This window comes from Manis javanica, chromosome 2 (genome assembly GCF_040802235.1).
Source record: "Manis javanica isolate MJ-LG chromosome 2, MJ_LKY, whole genome shotgun sequence".
Taxonomy (NCBI): Eukaryota; Metazoa; Chordata; class Mammalia; order Pholidota; family Manidae; genus Manis; species Manis javanica.
In genome coordinates, this window is record NC_133157.1 from 179,503,668 (window position 1) to 179,522,848 (window position 19,181).

The 19,181-nt window shown below is 40.2% G+C and overlaps 1 long non-coding RNA gene and 1 pseudogene across 3 annotated transcripts in view; one reads left to right on the forward strand and one right to left on the reverse strand.

Moving 5' to 3' along the window:
- Positions 1 to 19,181, reverse strand: part of LOC140847962 (uncharacterized) — a 58,993-nt gene that overhangs the window by 31,481 nt on the left and 8,331 nt on the right. The window lies entirely within an intron of this gene.
- On the forward strand, positions 7,509 to 15,653 carry LOC140847961 (nuclear distribution protein nudE homolog 1 pseudogene; annotated as a pseudogene).

The following is a 19,181-nucleotide window of genomic DNA, read 5'->3' on the forward strand; positions in this document are numbered from 1 at the left end:
TACAAATGCTGCCAAGGATGAAGAGAAATGGGGGCCCTCCTACACTGTTGGTGGGAATGTAAATTGGTGCAACCGTTGTGGAAAGCAATATGGAGGTTCCTCAAAAAACTAAAAATAGAAATACCATTTGACCTAATAATTCCTCTCCTAGGAATTTACCCAAAGACTACAAGATCCCTGATTCGAAAAGACATATGCACCGCTATGTTTATCATACAATAGGCAAGACATGGAAGCAACCTAAGTGTCCATCAATAGATGAATGGATAAAGAAGAGGTGGTACATATACACAATGGAATATTATTCATCCATAAAAAGAAAACAAATCCTGCCATTTGCAATGACATGGATGGAACTAGAGGTTTTATGCTCAGTGAAATAATCCAGGTGGAGAAAGACAAATATATGATTTCACTTATTTGTGAAATATAAAAACAAAGTAAAACATAAGGAATAAAATAGCAGTAGACTCATAGACACCCAGAAGGGACTAGTGGTTACCAAACGGGAGGGGTTAGGAAGGGTGGGTGGGAGGGAAAAGATGATTAAGGGCACAATAAATCACAATCACAGTATAGGTTGGTCACAGGGATGGTAGTACAGCACAGAGAACACAGTTAATGATTCTGTAACATCTTACTAAGTTGATAGATGGTGACTGCACTGGAGGGGGTGAGGGCTTGATAATAAGAATGAATGTTGAACCACTGCATTGTGTATATGAAACCATCATAAGATTGTATATCAGTGATATTTTAATTTAAAAAAAAGAAATATAACTGCAGACTATTGAGGAAGAAGAAGGAGGTGTGAGGTGGAGGAGAGGGGAATGATGAAAAGGAGAGAAGCATTAGACTAGAAGTGGAGGCTATGAAACATAAAGGTTATTTAGATGAGAGATAACAAGGGCACAAACACAAAAAATTACAGGGAGAGGGACAGTCCAGAGATATTTGAAAAGGCTATTGACAGACTTGAAATCTGTTGACTAGGGGAACTGAGAAAGAGGTGAGGGAGAGGTGGTTGGTCTAAGGTGAAGGATAAATCACTGGGTAGTTGGTAGTAATGGAGATAAGGCACACTGGTAGGTTTGGGAAAAGATAATGTAGCACCTCCAAGAAGCTATGTCTGCATGTCAGGTCTACAGCTCAGGAGATATGGATGTGGGAGTCATCATGAGCCAGTAATTAAAGGAATGGAAATAGATGAAATTGCCTGGGGAGAGTATGTGGAATGACAAGGAAAGAAGAAGGCCCCAGATGGAAGTTTGATGTGTAGCAAGTCTCCAAAAATGGCCCCAATGAACCATGCATCCCAGAATTCAGGCCCTCTTCTGCTTAACCTGAGCTGGCAGTGTTCTCTGCATTGACTGTGGTGATGGCTACACAACTACACACATTTGCCAAAACTCATCAGATTGTATATTTAAAAAGTCTGAATTTGACTGTATGTCAAATAAAATTCAAGAAACCAGCTTAAAAAAAATAAAGAGGAAGAATAAAGCAAATGAAAATTTATGTGATATACCGGTTGTGTTATCTCCAGTGTCTTTGAGAAGTAGGAATTTTTAAATGAGAAAATAAGATATGGATATAATATAAAAATGTTACAGAAGTTATATAAAAATATTATGATCCTGAATGTGAAATGAAAATATCAGTATGACTTAGGAAGTATTTTATTAAACATGGAAGGGAGGGGGTGGAGGGAGTGGGGAGGAAGGGGAATGGGGGTAGGAAGGAAGGGAAGGAGGGAGGGACTGACAGACGGATTAGCAAAGAAACAAAGACCATCCCAATAGCAATTAACTCTAACACCCAGATAAGGTCTTGAAATACCATTTCCCACTAAAGTAACCAAATCTTCTTGGGGGGAAAAAAGTTGATTCCAGGACTAAGACAGGAAATGTTTAAGATGTGCCTAGAAAATCATGTCATACCAGCAAGAGAAAAAAAATTAGCAAAAACTCATAGAGTCATGTTAAAAGGATTTGGGAACTAATTTGAAGAGGTTGCCATTGGCCAAAGGTGGATAATCTTGAGTATCAATAAAGATGAAAATATGTTTAAATCCATGTTTCATAATAATATTAAAGAAAAAGTCAGTATCTTGGGAGGATGCTTGGGAACCAACTATTTTGAAAACTGGTAAACAAAGAGAAAGACTCAAGAATTTATCTTGCTTTTTCCATGAATATACCATTAGCTAAATAACTGATGAGGGGAAATTTCTCCTTACAGAGCATTTCAACAATAAGTGAGTGAGGGATGATAGAATTGAAATATCTTCATTTTGCAACCCCTGATGAATTGAGCCTGAGTGGATGCTAGCAACACAAAAAGAGAGGCACCCAACACTGTGTGTGTGTGCTTCTTGATGAAAGAGACACCACCGTATACAAAGGAGTCTTCTTCCCCCAAAGGATCAAACGTGGCTCTGTTAAAGCCTCTAGATTCAACTATCAACTTTCAGTAAGTTAAGAGGGTGGAGAATAATGATAAATACACTACATTGTAGGGTTGCAGTCAATCGACACAATTTTGCTGATTCTGGGATACTCTATAGTACAAGTGATCCCAAGAAATAAATTGCAAATGGAAAAAAAGAGGTAAAGGGGAACATATAGAGTTAGAGACCTGAAAGACATACTTTACAAAATACCAAAACCATATGCATAGTTGGATAATAAAAGAAGGGAACACTGAACATAAATATCAGGATAGCGGTTATTCTTTGTGTGAAGGGGAGGGTTTGTTTTTGAGATGGGCCTAAGAATGGCTTCTGGAGTGACTGGCAAGAGAATGTTTTCTATCATGGAGGATGATTACAAGAGTATTTGCCTGGGAATAGTTTATTAAGCTCTATATTCTGTGTCTTTAAAAAGTATTTTTGAAAATAAAAAAAGTTAATACTGAAAAAAAAAATTAATCATAAAAAAAGTAGAAAGTAGAAAGAACAGAAAAAATTATGAGGTTTTAGAAAGAGAAATAAGTTTGACATTAAGAAAACCTTTTCTACTTCTTTTGTATTTAAGAAAACTTTATATACAAAAGAAAAAAAGTATTTTTGTTGTAACTAAAAGAGATTTTAGGTTTTAGTGGTACAATAAAGGCGTTTCCCTTTACATCTCCTAAAACAAGAACAGTAAGAAACACACCCATATGTCTTGAGTTTTCCAATTATCTATAAAAGGCACTAAAAATTTTACTAGAATAAATCTGAAATATTGTTCCTGTTAACTTGGAATTTCACCTGACTCCTTACAGAGGTGACCAAAGGCACACAGGATTTTTTAGAAAAATAAAAAGCCATGCTTGTTAGAACTGAGCAATCTTGAGTGACGCATTTTGTGACCTGAATGTACAATTTGTGTGATATAACTAAAGCATGAGCCTCCAGACCCAAGACCCTCCAGCTCACTGTTGCCTGGAGTCTTGGTCACAATTAATGAAATTCTCATGCTGAATAAAGAATAGTATAGGGCCAGTCACTGAGGGTGAGTGATTTTATTATCTATATTTTGAAGAGCTTTATGTCTCCCAAAATGTAAAATGACACAACCGCTTCGGAAAACTGGCAGTTTCTAATAAATTTAAATATATGCTCTATGACTCAGCAACTCTGCTTCTAAGTAACTTTCCAAGAGAAATTAAAACACACGTCCATGAAAAGAGTTGTACAAAAATGTTCATAGTAGCTTTATTCATAATAGCCCGAAAAGATCAGGAAACAGTCTAAATATCTATTGATAGGGGAATAGATAAACAGATTTGGTATATCTATACAATGGAATACTATTGAGCAATAAAGAAAACTGTTACATGAAATACATGGATAAACATGCTGAGTTAAAGAAGCCAGACCAAAAAATTTTTATATATTTTATAATTCCATTTACATGAATTTCAACAACAAGCAAATCTACTCTATGGTAATAGAAGTCAAAACTGTGGTAATCTCTGGAGGGTAAAAATTACTATTCTTCCCAGGAAGTTTTCTGGCTTAGAAAATTATATGTTATAAATACCTTAGTTTGAGTAATTTTTCATAGAAAACTAGTTTCTCTCCACCCTCACCAAATAAATGGTGAACATTCACAGAATATCTGTTACTTTAAAGGGATATCAAATTCTCAGTCCCGCTTTGGGAGTAACTGCCATCTTTGTCATGAACAAGGGACATGAAGAATGGGGACATATCACGGAAAGTAAGGTGGAGAATATGACTTGAATACAGAAATACCCTGGCCAACAGAAGGAACAAACAGCAGCAGACTCATAGACACTGAGAAGTGACTAGTGGTTACCAAGGAGGAGGGGTTCAGGCGAGTTGTGAAGGGGGTGGGGGAGAGAGAGAAAGGCGCACAGTAATTTTCAACCACAATGTAAGTTGTTTTATAGGGACGGTAGCACAGCATGGAGAATATACTCAGTGATTCTGTAACATCTTTCTACGTGGACAGATAGTAACTGCACTAGAGGGGGTGAGGATTTAATAATATGGGTAACTGTCGAACCACTGTTGTACATTTGAAACCAGCATGAGATTATCAGTGACACTTCAATTAAAAAAAAAAAAATACCTTGGTCTTCACCATGCCACAGAGAAAGCCAGTTCTTCTGATGTCTCCCGCTCCCCCAAAACAACTGCCCTCTGTCTCAAAAACAGAATTCTCCAGCAATTGGGTCCTTCAGGGCTGGGAGCCAATGACAGAGCGAGCTGCTCTCCAAAAAGGGCTGAGGTTTACATCAGAGATGTGTTTCCAGTTTCAGCTGCTAGGGGGCAGAACTGCGGCAGCAGTAATGGAATGTTTCCAGAAGTGAAGGCTGGAGGCAGAATTAGGCATCTAGCCAATTAAAAAGCAAGAAAAGGTGCAGGTCAGAAGAGGCACAGGAACCCGGGCTCAGCAGAGCCTGTAAGGCGGGAATGAGGGTGTGGAAAGCCCAGAGAAAACGCTGAGGTGGCAGTAGGCTGCCAAAAACTGCTGAGATGCAGGCTGAGAAGGGCTCAGTGGACCCCACGGACCTGGGACTGTCTCTGACGAGGGTACCCATGGTGCAGTTCCCACAAACAAGAATGTGCAAGCCTTATTAAGGGGTGGTGGGGTTCAACTAGGGGAGAACAGTTTCCTGAGGGAACCTCCCCGGAAAGTTGGAGGAGATCCAGAAACAAGTACAGACAGAAAATGAGGGTGGCCTATAAAAATAAAGGTATGATTTTTTAGGGGAGTGGTGAAGAAATTCTCTTTGGTCAGTAAATTGATGATTGAAACCTTAAAAGCTTGCTTTTTCCTGATCATTCAGCTTTGATCCCAGTTTAAATGCAATGCCCAAGAAAAATGGAATACTTACTTGAAGTACCCATGGGTCATTTATACTCTGTAGTGAATGAGTGATTTATAAAACAAACGTTAATTGAACACCTTCTTTGTGGAGCTAGAGCTTGTATTCTAGTGAGGCTGGACCAGCAAGAAACAAGAAAAAAAAAACACATAAATTAAAATGTCAGATAGTAAAAGGGCAATAAAAAAATAAATCAGGCTATAAGAAAGAGAAAGACTGGGCAGACTGAGAGGGCCTTCAGATAAGATGCTCAAGAAAGTTTCCCTAAGGGTGATGTTCAAGCCAAGAGCCAAATGCTGAGTCTGCAGTGTAAAGATGTGTGAGATGCGTAAAGAGGCTTCCAGACAGAGGGGACAGTGGTGCAAGGGTTCAGGACTCTGTTGCTCAGGGCCATGAACTTTGTAAATTCCAAAATAAGGGGTTGGAGTTTATCCTCTCTGCAATGAAAAGTCATTAGAGAGTTTTAAATAGGAGAGTGGTCTGACCTCATTTGCTTTTTGAATAGTATTCAGTGGAGCATCAACTCTAAAGAAGCAGAGAGGCCAATTAGGGAGCACTTGCAAGAGTTCTTGATGAGAGGAGATGACAGTGGCATGGACCCGAGAAGTAGCTAAGAGGTAGTGAGACGGGGAGGGGTTGTGGCTATGTTTTGTAGGTGGGTGAGTAAGGTAAAGCAGCACGGATGACTACTAGTTGTCCAGCCTGAATGACTGCATAGCGGTGGTGCTGTGAAATGAAATGAGGAAGACTGCAGAACCACCTGGTGGTGTTGATGAAGAGTCAAGAGTTCTATATGGGACATGATAAGGTTGAGATACCTATTACATATCCAATCGAGATGTCAAGTGGGCAGCTCAGAAAGAACATCAGGGTGGAACTATAAATGCCCTTAGTACATGGATAGTGTAGGTGCTGCCAAAGTGGGCACAGCCTATGGATAGTATTTAAAGCCATCCGCTTAAATGGGATCACCTAGGGACAGAAGGCTGCCCGGGCAGAAAATGGAGCCCAGCCAGCTCCAGGCACTGGATCTTGAGGGGTGAGGCAGGGGAGATGGAGCCAGCAAAAGAGCTGAGAGGGAAGAAGCTGAGAGGTAGGACAGCCAAGGTGGCAGAAGTCAAGAGCTGAAAGTATTTCAAGCCAAGGGAGAGGGTGGGCCATCATGTCAAAAACAGCCTAGCTTTTGAGGAAGAGGATGATTATGACTTTGACAAGAGTAGCTGCAGGGAGTGAGGAGGTTGAAAACCCACTGGAAACCAGGTCTTGATGAAAAAGGGAAACTTATGTGAGGCCAGACCTTCTAGGAGAGAAGAATACCCAGAAATGTCAGAAAAAGTCCATCAAGGGCATGAATGCCAAATACCAAATAGAAGAGGTTCCCAACCTGGCTGAATATCAGAATTACCCCAAGGAATGTTAAAAAAGGAGAGTTTCCTGGTCTCCTACTAGATCTGAATGAGTAGGAGTGGGAATTGCAAGTTATTGTTTTTGCTGTCATTAGTTTTGAATTTAGTTTTTACTAATTGAATCTATATATTTTTAAAGCTCCTCAGGTAATTTTGATTTAGCTGATTAGAACAGGTGAGCTGGGCAGGAATATTCCCACCAAAACAGAATAAATACATTCTCCTAGTTTGGAAAAAAAAAAAAGTCCATAGGTAGAACTTTCAAATTTTATCCCCCCTAAATGTTTTCTTCAACCTTTAGAGATTGTTATCACTTGTGTTCTGATGTATTTCAGTGGAACACAAAATGAGTATTTACAGAAAGACTCAGAAACAGTTTACCATGCCTGGACATCCCGCCCTTTATCATGGATATATGTGCTCCTGACTGTGACTCTATACTGCATACATGGAATTAGAGGTAGGTTTTTTCTGCCATTGAAATTGGTTTTTGTACTTAATAGTGGAGTTGTTTTTAGCAATTTTGACAGTATTATGCAAACTGCACATAGATTTTTAGTTACTCTACTGTCAGAACAGGTTTGAGAATGCTTGGAAAGAGCTCTGAAAGCTTCATGCTCTTTCTCCTTCCTCTTTCCCTCACTTTTCTTGCTCCTTGTCTCTTCTTTCTTCCTCTCTCTCTCTGCTCTTTCCCTCCCGCTTCCTACTCTCCTGTTCTCCCTCCCACCCCACCCACTCTATCTCTGCTCAGGTTAGCAGTTTCCTCAAGGGACACCGGAAAGTTTAATCCCTGTCCCCGAGTTGAGTTCAGATGGCTGGAAGAAAATCCCCAAATGGGAGTAATTTGATATGGTGGGAAGAAACAGGAAAAACAAAATTTTAAACAGGAGCTTCCCTCAAAGAGGGAATAAGGTTTTACCTGTGTACATCACTTTACAGTTCAGAATGCATCATTACATCTATTACTTCATTTGATCTTTACATCAATCTTGGAAGAAACTATGCTTTTACTAACTTTAAAAAAAAGATTGAATAAATGGAGGCGTAGAAGCATTCAGACAATTCAGGATTCTTCAGGTAGAAAAATACCAACTTCTGAGTGACTTGTTCACAATCCCAGAGTAAAAAAGTGAATGAAATCAGTAATGAAAAGGAACAAATTACTGATACTTGCAACAATTTGGATGACTTCCCAGGGAATGGTGCTGAGTGAAAAAAACCAACCTCAAAAGATTACATATTCTATGATTCCATTTATACAAAATGTTTGAAGAGATGAAATTTTAGAAACACAATAGTGATTGGTGGTTACAGGGTTAGGTATGGTGGAACGAGGTGGGGCAGGAAGGAGGTGAGTGTGGTTATAATAAAGCCAACGACTAAGGGGTCGTGATGAAAGAACCGTTCAGTATCTGTACTGAGATGGTGGATACATGAACCGTTACGTGTGATCAAAGTGCACAGGTCTAAACACATGTATGCAAGTACAACTAGAACTGGAGAAATCTGAATAAATAGATTACCTCAATATCAACACCCTGGTTATGATTTTGTACTATAGTTTTGCAAAATGTTACCAGTGGGAGAAACTGTTTAAAGGGTACATGGGATCTGTTTAATTTCTTACGACTGTATATGAATCTATAATTATCTCAATAAAAACTTCAATTTAAAGAAATGAATGAGGCAGGGTGTGTTTCTGACTCCTGGGTCTTGCCTGTACATTATTTACCTTCTCCAAGTGTAATAGTGTAATGAAATGGTCTTGCTCCTTAGAAGTCACTGAGTTTGACTCAGTGCCCTTTTGAGTGAGTTAGAATGGGGGTATATCCAAATTTGACTCTGATTATTAAATCAACAAGGAAATTTGTTCCCTAGAATAAATAAACTCCCAGAGTGTTTCCTGCATTGAGAGGCTGGGGAACCTAAATTCTGTGCCAAGTATTGCAATATTTAAATTTTTGTGAGCCAGCTATTCCAACACACATACTCTGAGTTTTTCCTAGCTTTTTGGGCTCAGCTATTGAGAGGGAAGACAGTGTTAAGGGTAGGGAGAGGAGAAAACAGTAATAAAGTCTCACATCTGTGGGGTGGGGCAATGGCTGTTGATGGTGGGAATGGTGATTTTCTCTCAACGATTATGTGCACAACAGAATTGGAGGCTGAGGCACAGCCTCTGACTAACAAGGCTAGTGCAGGCTGTCCACTCACTCCATGTCTCAGGCGTTCTTTGCTCTTTTACTTCACCTCTTCTCTTCCCATCACATAATTTTAGCTGCTTCTCCTCCATCTTCCCCGCCCCCACCTTCTTTTTTTCTCTTCTGATTTTTCTTCTTTTGTGTGATATTTTCCCATTATGACCACATTTTAATTAATACATAATTTTCAAATATTAACCAAAAACTTAGCAAGAAAGTCACTGAAGCCTAACTCGGGTCTTGCTGAAAGGTCACATGACTGCAACCCTAGTCCAGAGCAGTCTAAGACACAGCTTCCTGACACAGGACTACTTTGTTAGGGGTAAGAAAACCCGAGTTACAGTCCGGGCTTCACCACTAATTTGCCACCTGACCTAGAGCAGTTTGTTTCCTCACCTACAAAACAAAAGGGATTCAAAATTCCCTCTCTAAACTCCCTTTAAGTTTTGTCTGCATCTACACAAACAAGCCTTTCTGTCCAGGAGTAAAAAGAGGGTGAATCCAGGTGGAGAAAGAGAATTTAGAAGGTCACTGGATTTGAAGACTTTTCCAGAGGTTGGGTATTCTTATGGGCCAGGAAGCTGTGATCTGACTATGGGCCATCAACCCGAGGCTGTGTGAGCCAACGCTATAATTACACTTAGGCCTTAATGCAGGCGAGGCCTGCAGGCACTGGGCCATAGACGGAGGAGAGTTCATCTGGAGAGAAGGAGGGATCTAATCTGTGCAAAATGACTGTCCAACTAGAAAAGGGAGGTGACTCATTTCTTGCACCTGGGCAAAGTTTGGGTGGAGTGATTCAAAGAGTGGCAGGAAGAAGAATTGGCTCTCACTACGGACTGAGTGAAGAATAGAAAATGAGACAGAGTCAACCAGTGGAAAACACTGAGGAAAGAGAAATTGCTATTCCCCAGGCTGATTCCCAGGCAATGATAACTCCAACCCCCGGGGCCTTCACAGGTTAGGGTCAAAAGGGAGAAAGAATGTACACTTGGGGTGGGATATACAGACATTTATTGTGCTCTTATTATGTCAGGCACACTCATGGGCGTTACCTCACTTAACCTTCACAGCAATTGTACAAAATATTAATGTCTCCATTTAATACCCGAGGAAACTAATGCTCAGGGAGGTAAGTCACAAAGTAGGACTATATGCAGAGCCAGCATGACACCGGGTTTGTCTGAGTCCTGTGCTTGAACTCTTCCCCCAGGAGAGCCAAATGTTTGTTTTTAGGCTCTTTTTAGCAGCTGTTGAGCCACCACCTATACTGAAGTCTCTAGTCTCACCCTGCCACTGACCATACTTGCTCATACACTAAAGACAGGCCTAAGAATGCTGTATTATCTGGCAGTGAATAGGGAGGTGTCAGCCCATATCTGAATCAGAAAATCCTCAATTTGAATCCTGACTCTGCTATTTTGGTGCCTGTGGGCAAGATGCAAAACTTCACTAAGCCTCAATATTAATTTCTTTTAAGTGGGAATAATAACACCAAAGTCCTAGAGTTGTTGTGAGGATTATCTGTAAATGTAAATGAGAAGCTCAATACTTAGCACATTATAAAGGCTTAAATGATAGCTATTTAATTATATTAGCATGAACCTAAGCTGTGGCTCTGTAGCTTAGCTGCACATTGGAATCACCTGAGGAGCTCTAAAAACACTGAGGCTGGGTCTGGCTCCACCCCCCAGAGATTCTGACTTAATAGGTCTAAGGTGCAGTCTGGGCATGAGAGTACCGCAAACTCGCCAGGTGATTCTAAGACTTATGTATGCTTCAGAATCACGTGGAGGGAGTGTTAGACCATAGGTCACTAGGCCCCATCCCCAGATTCTACATCTGATATCTTAAATTTTTTAGACAACCTCTAAGTTTTCCATCTTCCTTAATGAAAATAACACTTTTATTGAATACATATCATATCCTGGACATTATGCTGCTTTACAGATAAATATCATTTAATCCTCATAACAACCCTATGGTTGTTTTTCATTTTATAGATGAGGAATCTGAGGCTCAGAAAGGTTAAGTGATTTGTTCCAGGTCCCACAGCTGCTAGTAGGACAGAGCCAGTTTGGGCTTTGTAGTGCATCCTTTTAATCAAGACCCTATAGAGCCTCTTTTCCTTCTAATGAAACTGTTCTTAGATCTTACTGAGACTTCCAGGCCTTGGCCTCTCTTTTCTCCCAAACTTTTAGCTATCATCCCTTCCTTTCTTCCCTCTCTATCCTCCAGCCATGGCAAGGGTGGAGCCTGAGCTTTGCATTTCTAACAAGTTCCCAAACTGATGGTCTGGGGGCCACACTTGGAGAAACATGAGCCTCAAGGAAGTGCAAAGGAGACTGAAAGGTGAAAAATGCTTGTTTTAGAATCCCACACCCAGAAATCATGGTTAGGTCTTGAGTGGCTCACCAACCATTCACTCTCAGGAACAGAAAAGGTTTCCAAGCCTGGTTTTCTCACCTGTTAAATGAGTTGTTAGGAGATGTGGTTAAAGTGCCTAGGATCTGGTAAGTGCCACTGCGTGGGCATCCAATGTCATTGTACTACTAGGCAGAAGGGCCATCTTTACCATAAAGTCCAATATATTTAGAACAGGTGGGCCAGTCAGAAAGAAACAATTCTTACAAATTTATGCATTGCTAGAAAAGAACTGCTCTGGGCAAAGGTTTTCTTCAGTGGCTTTCTCTCTCAAACTGCATAAAGGACATCATCATGAGTTTACTCTGTTATCTCTCCCTGGAATATTTGCAATTTAAAAGAGACCATTCACAAGTGTGAAGTTAATCACGAAGAAGTGACTTGCTATTAGATGGAATAAAAATGCCTTTCAGTGGGGGAAAGGGAGCTGAACAAGAAGCCATTAAACTGTACCAAGAGGCAGTCTTTCCCTTTGCTCAGTTCCGTTGTTAACTCAGAAGCACTGTAGGGTTTAGACAAGCGGACCCTGTCAGAGCAGTGTTGTAGCGAGGTCACAGGAGCGGAATGGAGGATGGATTTAAGAAGGCAAGCCTGGAAGCAGTGAGACCTGTTCAGAGTCTCTTGGAATAGTTGAGATGATCATTAGGCGGGCTGAACCAGGAAGAGGGAGCAGAGATGTACAGGAGGTGCTGAGCAGGAGATTTTAAGGATTAAGAATCTACAGGGCCTTGTGATATATTGAGTGAGGGGTGGCAGGGAAGGAGAAACAACTGCATGATGCAAGATTCTAACCAGTGTGGCCCAGAAGAGTTTAGAGAGATGAATGGGTTCACAGGTAAAGAAAATGAGTTTAGTTGGTATCTTGCCAATAGGTTTCAGCCCCAGGCAAGTTCACTATGGATTCAATGTGACCAAAAGAATGACAGGTGAACGGGTTATACTCAACTTTATTTCCATGGTGGCAGGTCAGTCACCAAAATCTCATTCACTCAGACTGAGTCTGCATGCAGCAAACTGGTCTCTGCCTCTGGGTCTCTGTCCTCTGCTCCGCTGTCCTGCCACCTTGCAGCTGGGCCACCATATTGTGCAGAGCTATTTATATAGAGTCAATAACAACGTATTTCCCACACATGTGTAGTGAGCTAGCCAACCAGGGCCAGGTGAGAATCCTGTCCATAGGAACTTCCATTTTATCCACAGTTGGGGACATGTGAAATTTTTTTCATCTATTTATAGCTGAGTAGAAGTGTCAAGTCACTAACATTTATTGACCAAATATGATAGATATTATGATAAACGCTTTGTAAACCTTATTTTTTCAACTCTTTTGGGGAAGGTACTCTTATTTTCAGGTGAGGCAAAGAATTAATTGATAAGCTAAATAAATTTCCTGAAGTGGGTAGTAGAATTTGGATTGAAGCCCAGCGTCTGAACCAGCCTCTGTGTTGCAGACTACAGACTTGGGAGTCATCAACAAATAAAGTATAGCTGGAGCAACAGCAGTGGATGAGAGAAAGAAGATGAAGAGAGAGGGGTGTTCAGAGGAGAAGAAATCTGCAAAGGCCATCAAGAAGGCTGAGTCAGAGGTAGAAGGAAAACCAGAAAAGACTGTTTACTTAGGAGCCAGGCAGAAGGCAGTGAGGTCCTTGTGAAATACCATGTAGGAAGGGCCAACACAGCAGACTTCCATGGGATGCAGCAACCTCTTATTGGTGACCTTTCCCAGGGAAAATTTAAGCAACATGTGAGGACCTAAAGCTAAGATTATTGCCAGGTACAAAGAGGTATGGAGAAAGGAGAAGGAGGAAGATGCTATTTTTTTGAGGTTGTGGCTTGGAAGAGCAGGAAAGAGCTAAGGTGTTAGTTAGTCTAAGAAATGGTTTCCTTACTGAGAGGGAAAGTTTGAAAATACAATTTTTAAAAATATATGTGTATGTTATTTTTAATCATCTAATCTCATATTTTGAAATCATTCAAGCATACTGCAAAGTGTAATAATGTAATGTAATGAACATCACATCTTCCACCCACCTTTGTCCTATCTTAATGTTTTGCCACATTTTATATACATATACACATTTTATGTTTAAAAAAATGACATCTGGGCTGCCACCTGTCCTCAAGGACCAAGCCTGGACACCATGCCACAGAAGAGTGATATCTTTCCCTGTTTTTACAATGGAGGACTCAGGAGAGACTTTCAGCTCTGAGGAGGAAGCAGCTAACTATTGGAAAGATCTGGCTATGACCTACAGGCAGAGGGCGGAGAATACACAAGAGAAACGAGAATTCCAGGGGGAAAGCCAATAATATGAAGCTGAATTGGAGATGCGGCTGCAACAAATTTAAACCAGGAACAGGGACCTTCTGTCAGAAAATAAGTGCCTCTACATGGAGCTAGAAACCATCAAGGAGAAGTTTGAAATGCAGCATTCTGAAGGCAGCAGGCTGATCTCAGCCTTGAAGGATAACCTTGCCCAGGCAAAAGCCATTGAAGATCAACTGCAGAAATATATCAGAGAACTGGAACAAGCAAATGATGACTTGGAAAGAGCAAAACGGGCCACAGTCATGCCTCTGGAAGACTGAACAGCCCTTGAATCAAGCCATTGAAAGAAATGCCTTCTTGGAGAGTGAACTTGACAATTAGAATCTCCTAGAATCTGTTCAGCAACTAAAGGATAAAGCCAGAGATTTGGGGCAGGAATTGGCTGTGCAACAAAAGCAGGAGAAACTCAGGCCCCCCATGCCCAGCTCAGTGGAAAGTAAAAACACAAACGCAGCTGTGCAGGCTACTGACTCTGTGCCGTCCACTCCCATAGCTCATCAAAGACCCAGATCTAGATTAAGACACATGGGGGATATTCAGATGTGCTCTGGATGACTACACAGGTGGGAGGGCCCTCGTGCCTGTGGCTGGGATGTCAGCCCTCAACGTCCTGGGAGACCTCCTGCACAAAGTAGGGGCACTGGAGTCCAAACTTGCATCCTACCAGAATTTCGTGTACTGTCAGTCACCAGTGTGCGTCTGAGTGATAAAGGGGTGGGAAAACACCTGGATTTGGGAAGCCGCCACCAAATATTTCCTCACCATCGCTGCTGTCAGCTCAGGGTGTAGTCAAGATGTTGCTTTAGGAAATCCACGGAAGCAGAAGCCTCTGGTGTCTGTGTGGGATTTGTTACCTTCCTGTCTTTAAATGGGATTTTTGATTTTTTAAGTTAGTTTGAGAAATACGAGTAAGCAGTCACACTAGCCAATGACTGAGGAGGCTGCTGCATGTGGCCCCTGCTGGCTCTGTCTGTGAAATGCCGTCTCATAATCCCCAGCCTCCTTGGTGTGTTGAAACCAATAGGGACAAACCGGCTCTGCAAAGGGTTCTAAGGTGTAGGTGCCCAACACGTTGAGCTGACCTGAGTTCTGATTAGTACTGAGAGGTGTTTCTAATGCCTGGAAATGCCTTAAAAGCGGCATCAGAGCCCATCTCAGGCTCACTGCAGCACCCCCTCAGCTGGAGCTATCTTCCAGAATAAAGTTTCCAGTGTTCTGCGGCAGAGGAAGGATCTGTGTGCTGAATTCATGTCTAGGAGAGAAGAGTAAAATAGGCACATGCCTTTTTTAAAAACTGTGGTACAGTGTACCTGTGAGACTTTTAAATCTCTCCCTGAGGCTTTTAGAGGCATGCTGGAGCTTCAGAGTAAATTTTGTGTGGGCCAGGTCAGTGGAAAATCTGTGTCCTCTTCAGATCAATCCCAAGTATTAGTTCTTCTGAGCCATGTGTCCTGGCCTGAGGATGACCTCCATTACAGGACCCTGAGGGTCATTAGGGATGGAGTGCCCTTGATAATGTGGGCCCTGAGAACTGGACTTCATTCACAGCTGTGATGAAATCATCAGGGGGACCTTCCAATCATAAGTTTTCAAGCACTACTAAAATCTGTTTACAGAGATTTAAACTTTGGTGCCGGGTCTGTTACCCTCGAAACCTTCTTCTATCGGTGAAAGATACACTTTTATCTTCTTAAAAGAACAATAAAATCAAGAGACACTAATTTAAAAAAAAAAGAAAATGACGTCTGCTCAAGTTTTTCAAATGGTGAATTTTATTACTTGCCTTCTTAGAGTGCATCGTGATAATGACCCGATTTATTTTTACTCATTAAGTGCAGTGGCCCTTTGCCGTTTGTGACGCTGATGACACAGCCCGCTCAGACAGGGTGGGGAGGGCTTGACCGTGTCTGCTTGGCAGAGTTGGGTTGCACCCACATTCAAAAACAGGATTAACCTGTACGTTTTTTTTCCCTGGTTATTCTTGTCAAGTTTTTAGAATCAAAATTGCTTTAGCTTCATAGTGATCAAAGGGTATGAACGTTCAGTTACAAGATGAGTAAGTTCTGAGGATCTAATTTACAGCATGACTATAGTCAATAGTAATGTACTATATACTTGAAATTTGCTAAGAGACTGGATCTCAAGTGTTCTCACTACACACATACACACAATGGTAAACACGTGAGGGGACTGACATGCTGGTTACCTCGACTGCTGTATCCTTTCACGAAATGTGTACCTATGTGTAAACAGCACATTGTACACCATAGTTTTGTCAATCATACTTCAATAGAGCAAGAAAAAAATTTTAAAACACCTTAATCTCATAAAATAAGCAAAATTGTAAAACATGTCCTCATCTTTAAAAAAAATAGTAATTTAATGTAATATGGGGATTGTACAGTTTCTGAAACTTTGAAAAAGTCTTCTAAGAGTCTTTTGAGCCAACTGACCATTTTTCCCCAAAACAGAAATATTTTTATTGATTTTACCAAAAATTTTAGTCAGTGTAAAAAAAATCAATTGGAAATGTTTTGAGTAAAGGGAAGTCTTCAAATTTCACTCACTAGAGAAAAACACTAGTAAGTTTCAGATACATCCTCAGTCTTTTTTCTATGTAAATTAGATTATACATACATACCTTTTGTGATCTGCCTTTTTTTTTCTTTTTTATTGAAGTATAGTTGATAAACAATATTATACTGGTCTCAAGTATACAACCCAGTGGTTTAACAGTTATATTATTAAATCCTCACCCCAACTAGTGCAGTTACTGTCGACATAGAAAGATGTTACAAAACCAATGGCTATGTTCTCCATCCACACCTGTGACCAACTTCTATTATGATTGAGATCTTCGTGCCCCTTTATCCTCCTCATCTTTCCCAGCCCCTTCCTCATGGTAGCCACCAGTCACTTCTCAGTGTTTATGAGTCCTTTGCTATTTTATTCATTTTGCTTTGTTTTTAGATTCCACAAATAAGTCATATAGTATTTGTCTTTCCCCACCTAGTTTATTTCATTTAGCATAATACCCTCAGGTCCATCTGTGTTGTTGTAAGTGGCAGGATTTCTTTTCTTTATGGCTGAATAATATTCCATTGTGTATATATACCACAATTTCTTCACCTATTCTTCTATTAATGGACACTCTGATCTTGCACTTTTCTTTTATCAATAGAATTTGGCCATTACTTATGTTAATACATAGAAAATTATACTGTTTCTATGCCATGTCAAATTTAGATACTTCCTAAATTTTTTATTCCTGAACATGGGATGTCTTACATTTATTCAGGTATTCTTTAATTTCTTCCAACAATATTTTGTAGTTTTCAGTATACTAATCTTGTACTTCTTTTGTTAAATTAATTCCTAATTGTTTTATTGTGATATAATTGTGAATGGAATTGGTTTTTTTATATTTCATTGCCAGATTGTTCATTAGTAGTATATAGAAATACAATTGATTTTTGCACATCAATCTTGTATCTTTCAACCTTGTTGATAGTTTTCTAGTTCAATTTTTTTGTGTGGATTCCTTAGGATTTTATATATATAATATCTTCCTATCTTCCTTTCCATCTGGTTGCCTTTTCTATCTTCCTTTTCATCTGGTTGCCTTTTATTTTCTTGCCTAACTTTGTGGGCTAGAACTTCCAGTATAGTGGTGAATTAGAAATGGTGAGAGCAGACATACTTAGCTTGTTCCTAATCTTAGGGAGAAAACATCCAGTCTTTTACCATTAATATGGGGTTAGCTGTGGATTTTTTAAAGATACTCTTTATCAAATTCAGAAAGTCCCTTATATTCCTAGTTTGATGAGTGTTTTTATCATGAGTGTTAGACTCTTGTCATGTGTTTTCTGTGCTAATTGAGATGGCCACATGGTTCTTGTCCTTTATTCTATTACTATGGTATTACATTGATTTCTGTATGTTGAGCCAACCTTATATTCCTGGGATATATTCCAACTGATCACGACATATAATCTATTTTATATGGCACTGGATTCAGTTTGCTTTATTTTCTATATTCATAAGGGATATTGGTCTGTAGTTTTCTTGTGATGTCTTTGGTTTTGATATCAGGGTAATACATTCTCATAGGATGAGCTGGCAAAGTGTTTCCTCTTTCTTTTTTTTCTTTCTTTTGAAAAGTTTGTCAAGGATTAGTTTCAATTCTCCATTAAATATTTGGTAGTATCACTAGTGAAGCCATCTGGACTGATAAATTCTTTTAATACTGTATGATAAGAAGTGTGGACTATTGTGGGAGATTAGAGGAGCAAATGACCAGCTTTGCCTAGAAGAGGAAGGAAGATGGGAAAAGAGGAAAAACTAAGAGTTTTGTTATATGGCTATTATGTTGGGGGGTATGGAGAAGGAGGAAAGGGCAGGAAAGACAGGCTAGAAATAGATGAGGCAGGACACTGAATGCCTCATCCAGACCTGTACCAGACAGAATCTGCTACTTCTCCTATGGGGTCATTGTTGCCACTGTTTTGAGGGCAAGGGATGTAGAGGGGTTAGTTGAGGATATTATGTCAAAGACGAATAGAACTACTGACCAAACCACTTTGGAATTCTGCCAGCCAAGTGTCAGTCACTAAAGATAACACTTCAGGGTGAAGAATGTAGTTGAAGCCTGAGTGTCCAATAAAGAAGATGGAGAGCTGATAAAATAGGTGCAAGTTGGAAGAAGTAACAAAGTGAGGGTAGAAAATGGGTTAGCGATACTCATGCCCCAGAGGTTCAGGAAAGCATTCCTGAACAGATCATCGGCTGCAGCATCCTTTTTATGCTTGCTTTGGACCAGGCCATGTTCATAAAGGGTCCACATCACACTCTTAAGCTTTCCCTCTTTTATCAGATTTCAAGCTCCTTATCTGCAGAGATCATGTCCTGTGTATCTGCATCTTCTACAGAGAGACTTGCCAAAATTAAAAGAATGCACCCATTAAAATTTCTTTAGTTTTTAAAAAACAATGGCTCAAATTCCATCCCACATGCTGCTTGCCCTCCATTAAGACTCTTCTAAATTCTAAACATGTCAGGCAGTAGCTCCAGAATGTCTCCAGGATAGCAAGAAAAGGTATGTTATCCTCAGGGGTAGACATCCAAGTCCTCTTTCTGTCCTTTAAACTACAATGAAGATTTTTCAACCAAGTTGGCTTTTTCCTACCAAAACCTTGACAAGGGAGGTAATATTAACCAAAACCAGCTATGCAGAAATCTCTGAGTCCATCTAGAAAGTCTATCATATTCTCAGAGGGAGCACAGTTTCTGGGTAGTCATGGACACAACATGGAAAGAGCACTGTGTTGGGAGCCAGGAGACCTGAGCACAGCTGCCACTAATTAGCTGTGTTACCTTGGTTAAGCAAGTCATTTAACATCTTTGACCTCTTGTTAAAGGGAGGAGTTGGGATAAAACTTACAAAAGTGTCTTTCAAATATGAAAATAAGCTTTGATGATGTA